Source organism: Phascolarctos cinereus, unplaced genomic scaffold, assembly GCF_003287225.1.
Source record: "Phascolarctos cinereus isolate Bilbo 61053 unplaced genomic scaffold, phaCin_HiC Scaffold_3;HRSCAF=262, whole genome shotgun sequence".
Classification (NCBI taxonomy): domain Eukaryota; kingdom Metazoa; phylum Chordata; class Mammalia; order Diprotodontia; family Phascolarctidae; genus Phascolarctos; species Phascolarctos cinereus.
Window position 1 is genome coordinate 39,584,038 of NW_027555736.1, and position 6,254 is coordinate 39,590,291.

At 49.4% G+C, this 6,254-nt stretch overlaps 1 pseudogene; it reads right to left on the minus strand.

Annotated features, from left to right (window-relative positions):
- Positions 1-501: 501 nt before the first annotated feature.
- On the minus strand, positions 502-1,993 carry LOC110214085 (septin-8 pseudogene; annotated as a pseudogene).
- Positions 1,994-6,254: the final 4,261 nt, after the last annotated feature.

Sequence of the window (6,254 nt, forward strand, 5' to 3'; positions counted from 1 at the left end):
TAATCAATGCTTTCCCTCAGTTTCTTTTCTCTAAGATAACACCCTCCTTTCCTTTCACTGTATCCCATATGACACTTGATTGCAAAAGCTTAGAGAACGTTACTACATTTTGTTAGTACAGTTTGTTTTGACAGGAAGTGTGTTACTTGTAAGAAATAATGGAAGAACTGATTTGGCTTTATTTGCATCAAGATACAAATTAAGAAGTGTTCAAAAAATTTTTAGGGAAGTCAAATTCTGATTAGAAACATTAAAGTAATTCAGGTGAATTTCTTCAGCAGAGTAGTGACAACCCAGGACAGGCACCTTGTAAGCAGCCATCTCGACTTTGAACAGGTGAATACAACATAACTGTGGTCATAGGGCTGCATTAAATTGACACGAGTTGCTCCCAAGAGATGAGCAGCCTATAAATGGAACAACAACCACGGGTTCTGAAAAAAAAAAAAAATTCGTCAGTTTCAGTTCCAACGTTAGATCCTTTTCGGTCTTTGCGGGGGGGGGGGGGTCCAGCTTACTGGGCTGGGCGTGCTGCATTTCGCTGCAAACGTTGGAGTCTATACTGGTTTTCAGGCTGATAACTCAGGAAGCTTAAAGAAAATCCAAAATCCCCTGGATGCGCTCATCTGCACGTGCTTTAATGCTTCTTGTCTCTGTCCTTACTCTTTTCTCTTTTCGGGGTCGACTGCTGGCCGTCGGCCTGTAAGCCTGGGGCCTGCGCGGCCTCAGCCTGCATGGCCTCGACGGCTGCCCGCCTGTGGTTGAAGGCGTTTTTGTCCTCCTCCAGCTGCCGGCGCTTCTCCTCCACCTTGGCCTTCCCCTCCTGGAGGATCCTCTTCAAGTCCTCGAACCTCTGGCTCAGCTCCTTCTCCTTCCCCTTCACCTGCATCTCCACCTCGCGGGCCCGGCTGGCGAACGTCTGCCTCAGGAGCTTCTCCTTCCTGCGCATCTCGGCCAGCAGTAACTTCCTCCGCGCCTCGTGCCCCGAGTCGTCCTGCAGGCCCATGTCCTCGAGCTTCCGGCGCCGGTACAGCTCGTAGTGCCTGCAGTGCGTCTGCTCCCGCAGGTCCTCCATGTTCACGCGGATCAGCATCTCCCGCAGCTTCACGAAGTCGCAGTGGCTCTCGTCGTCCACCTGCACCACGCCCCAGGGGTACTGGCGGCCGCGGACCAGCTGGCTGCCCACCTGCACGCACTCCGTGCTGCCCACCACGGCGAAGGGCAGCTGCGCGTTCATGCACGCGTTCACCTCGGCCACGGCTTCGTCGTCCGTGGGGAACTGGTAGATGCGCACGCCGTTCTGGTCCAGCTCGCTCAGGATCCTGCTCTTGAACTTGGGCAGCTCGCTCTTGGTGAGGGTGTCGGCCTTGGCGATGACGGGGATGATGTTCACCTTGCTGTCCAGCTTCTTCATGGTCACCAGGTCCACGGCCTTGAGCGAGTGGCCGGTGGGCGCGATGAAGTAGAGGCAGGCGTGGATGCGCGTGTCGCGATAGTCCCAGAGGCAGCGCTGCAGCTTCAGCTCCTCCTGCAGGTAGCGTTCCAACTGCTCGTCCACGTAGTCCACGATGGGCCTGCAGTCCCTGTCCATCTGGTCGCCGAAGCCCGCCGCCTCCACCACGGTCAGCCGCAGGTTCACGTTGCACTCCTGCAGGCAGTAGGTGCGCGGCCGCAGGCGCACGCAGCTCTCGAAGTGGCTGCCCTCGCACGTCTCCAGCACCGTGTTGAAGAGCGTGTTCATGAGCGTGGACTTGCCGATGCCCGTCTCGCCAACGCACAGGATGTTGAAGCTGAAGTCCCTGGCCAGCGACTTGCTGACCAGCTGCCGGGGCAGGCTGTCGAAGCCCACGTGGCCGGCCAGCGTGAGGAGGCGCACGTCCCGTCGCACCCAACACTCCAGCGGGGACGGGGACGACATGGCGGCGCGAGGGCGGGGCCGGGACCGGCGAGCCACCGCCTCGGGGCGAGGCCGCGGGTCCAAGATGGCGGCTCCCGGGAGCGTCTGCCCCGGCGTGGCCCCGCCCCCCAGCGCCTTCACCCAACGGGACAACAAAGGCCTGGAGCTTCGAGAGGGTCACGCGCCCCTCCCCCCACAAGTGGAGTCCTCGCAGTCACGTGGGCCCTCCCCCGCGCAGTCGGGAGGGGGGTGAATGTGGGGGAGGGGAGCTGCATGTGGGCCTCTAGGTGGTCAAGCGGGAGGGGCCAGTCTCCTCCTCCCCAGCCAGTACCAGTGATTTACAAGGGACACAAGGCTCTTGAGGGTGAGGAGGGGAAGAAAAGTCTCCCCAAGACTAGTTACTTGTCGTGGGGTCGTGTCTGGCTCTTCACGACACTGGGGTTTTCTTGTCAAAGATGGTGGAGTGGTTGGTCATTGCCTTCTCCTGAGGCAAACAGGGCTAAGTGACTTGCCCAGGGTTACATAACTAGTGAGTGTCTGAGGCTGGATTTGAACTCAGCTCTTCCTGACTCAGCTCCTAATATTCACTCCTGACTCTACCTGTCCCCTTGGGGTTTTCTTAGCAAGGATACTGGAATGGTTTGCCATTCCTTTTCCAGTGTGTCCCCATTTTGCAGATGAGAGACTGAGGCTAATAAGGGTTAAGTGATTTGCCCAGGATCACATAGCTAGTAAGTGTCTGAGAGCAGATCTGAACACAGAGCATCCAGGCCAGGTATTTTATACATTGCACCACCTAGGTGTCCCAAATGAAGCTCTGGGAAATGATTTTCTGAGGCCAGGAGTATGGTAGGATTTATTTGTTTATATGTTTATTTACTCACTCATATATTTGTTTGGGAGGGGGGTTGTTTTGTTTTTCCGTAACTCAGGAATGAGTTAAACTGAGAATCATTTCAAGTAACAGACAAAATGAACAAAGGATTTCCAAAGTGAGCTGGTTAAATGTGACTGGGTAAAATCTGAAGGGGGGGGGGGAATTGACTAGGACTGTTGTTTATTTGTTTGTTTGTTTTTAAATCTCAGGCCCTTACAGCTGCAATCCAGCATCATAGGTCAGCAAATGTCAACAGATGTTGGCCAAGATCGAGTGAAGGTCCCCAACAGCTCGAAGTAGAAATGCTCAGAAGAGAGCAGGGCAGTAGAGGGCCTCCAACTTAGTAGAGAAGCCAGCGCATCCAGTGACATTACCAAAGACAATCAGTACTTCCGTAACCACTGGAGGTGTGAATTTCCCTGGACGTGTGTGTCATGTATTTCCTATATATGACTTCTGTGCCTGTGCCTGACTGTATATGTTCACCACATGTATGCCCCTTTCCAAGTGTTCCCTGAAGAAAAATGTTCCCTATCACTCTTACTTCTTACACTATTGATGTGATAACCAATGAGAAAGTACCCCTGTACATGTGAGGGAAAGGGTCGCGTCTCTTACTATACTGTTTAAATGTCTGTCTTTTGCTTTAAAATAATGTTCTCTGGTTAGTTGGTATAAAGAAGCACATCAGTGGGGGCTCATGAGCTATGTTTCTGAGTGGATGCTGGCCCATATGCACAACCTGCCTTAAACTTAGGGGAAAGGTCATGAGAGCCTGCATGTCAGAGGAGGGGGAGGCAGAGTGCTACGTACATTAACCTCATTTCTGACTCCTGGGTTCTTAGGTTCCACTCACATTCAATGACAGAGGAAGCAATGGTGGGGAGCGGAGGAGGGTGAGAATGTGTCACAGAAGAATCTTGGTTAATGATTAGAACTTTGCTCCCAAAGAATTCCTTTGTCTCACTCAGTACTTCCTCACTCTTAGATGTCCACGGGCAAAAATTCTCAAGATCTGCTGGATGGACTCCCAGAACAAGCCCCGCCCCCCAGAATTCCTCTCATCTCCTCCTCATTCCTTAGTTATTTAGCATGGAAAATCCTCACTTTGCCCTCTAAAGCTGCCTCCCCCCCAGGCATCCCTTTCCCCAGAGGGTTGTTGGTTTTTTGTTTTGGGTTATTTTTTTCCTCCCCAAGATCATGAGTTGCTTTTTGAGAAATTCACAAACGAGAAAAGGGATGTCGAGAACATATTCATCGACTTGCCTTTCCTCATAAATAATTACACCAACTTTCAACAATTAAAAGGCTGCTCTGGGTAAAGTCCTACCTTAGCTCTAACTATGACTCAGCTCTTCGTACTGATCTTCCCTTCTCTCCAAAAGCTGAAAGAGAAAGATTGAAAGCAATCTCTTAGAGGACACATGTTCTAGTTTCTGCTAAGAGCACAGATTGCCCTGGGAGGGCAGTCACCTTTACTTTCCTGTCACACACCACTCTAACTTACACTGCCCTTACCAAGATTACTAATGATACCTTGCCTTTTAAACCTGACTTTTTTTTTTTTGCAATTCTAATCGTCTTCGGCCTCAGCTTTGGACAGTGTCCACTGCCTCCTCTCCCAGTGTACTCCCTCTTCCCTTGGTTTTTATGCCATTGCTCTCCTGATTCTCCTTCTAATTGATTTGTCCTATGTTCTGGAAGAGGACCAGGCATCAGGAAGGCAAGTGCAAGTGAACTGGATTTAAGTGAGGGAGGGCTGTGCAAAGTCACCAGCCTTACTCTCTCCTCCAGAGCCATCTGCATCCAGTGGCAAGATACAGATCAGGAGGACAGATGCAATGGGAGACCTTGGCCTTCTTTTTATATATACTTTTTTCTTTTTTTTTAATTCATTTTTAGTTTTCAGCATTCAAGACCTTGGCATTTTTAAGCTACCATCTTTCCCAGGTCTCAGTTTAACTGAGGCAATGCCCATTCAGTGATTAAGGCTAGGTAAGAATTGAGGCAAAGAATGGCCTCTTTTATCTAGTTAAAAAAAAAAATCAATCTAGGAGGAGAAGACCCTCAGGGTTTCTGGCCAAAACAGAAACAATTGCTATTTACACTCACTCTGAGCCATCTGAGCCCAAACAATGACCAAGTGAGGGCTTGGGCTGGGACCTATTATTGGCCAATCAATGAGAGCTAGAGTGATTTGGGTTTAAGGTAAATGGTCCTTAAAAAAGAAATCTAGCCCATAAACCCCAAAATATCTTGCAAAGTTTCAGCGATCAAAATTTATATTCCTTTGGGCCCAGCACCCATAGGTATGATTTTCTATGTGGACAAAGGGAGAGGAAGGAAGGAAGGAAGGAAGGAAGGAAGGAAGGAAGGAAGGAAGGAAGGAAGGAAGGAAGGAAGGAAGGAAGGAAGGAAGGAAGGAAGGAAGGAAGGAAGGAAGGAAAGGAAGGAAGGAAAAAGAAAAAGAAAGAAAGAAAGAAGGAAGGAGCATTGTTGAACTGAAACTGGCCAGCTGGGTCCCCAGTGCCACTCCTATGTGTGTCAATAGATTCTCCTTCCACTTTTACAACCACTCATTTGTCACCTGTCCCCTAAGCATGGGTGTCTCCCAAGGCTCTGCCCTGTGCCCCCTTCTCTTCTTTCTCTACATATAATCTCCTTTCTCTGTGATCTTGGTGATCCCATCTACTCCCACTGGAGTAATTAACATTTCTATGCAAACGATTCTCAAATCTATACATCCAGCCTTACTCCCTCACATGACCTGCATCCTGTGCTAGATACCTCCACTGGGATGTCACATAGGCATTTCAAAATTAACACGGCCAAACAGATCTAATTATCTTTTTCTCACTCTCAAAAATACAAAACAAAACCCTTTTCCCTCCTCCATACTGTCCTATTGCTGTTGAAGACATCACTGTTCCCCTAGACACCTAGGTTCCTAAACTTGGAGGCTTCTTTACCTCTCCTTTCTTCTTTGCCCCTCCTTCCATAGTCAATAAATGGACAAATATGGTTGATTGTATCTCTAAATCATCTCTCCCATCCACCCCCTTCTATTCATTCACACTGCCACTACCCTAATTCAAATCCTTATCATCATTCATCTAGACATTTGTCTCTGTGCTCCAACCAAGTCCCTCATTTCTCCAATCCATCCTACATTCAGTGGCCGAAAAGAATCCTCCCCTCTTCAAAAATCTTCAGTGACTCCCAATTGTCTCTGGAATAAAATACAAACTTCTGAACCTAGCTTTTAAAGCCCTCCACAATCAAACTCCAAACTACCTTTTAAGACGTTTCATATTCCACCCTTAACACATGCTGTGTTCCAGACAAATTGGGCTGCTAGCTCCCCTGCCAAGCTCAGAATTCCATCTCCCGTGTCACCTCTGCCAAGCCTCTTCCAGGAATATGCATCCTTAACTTTACCTATAGAGTCCTTAGCTCCCTTCAAAAGTCAGCTCAGTATCT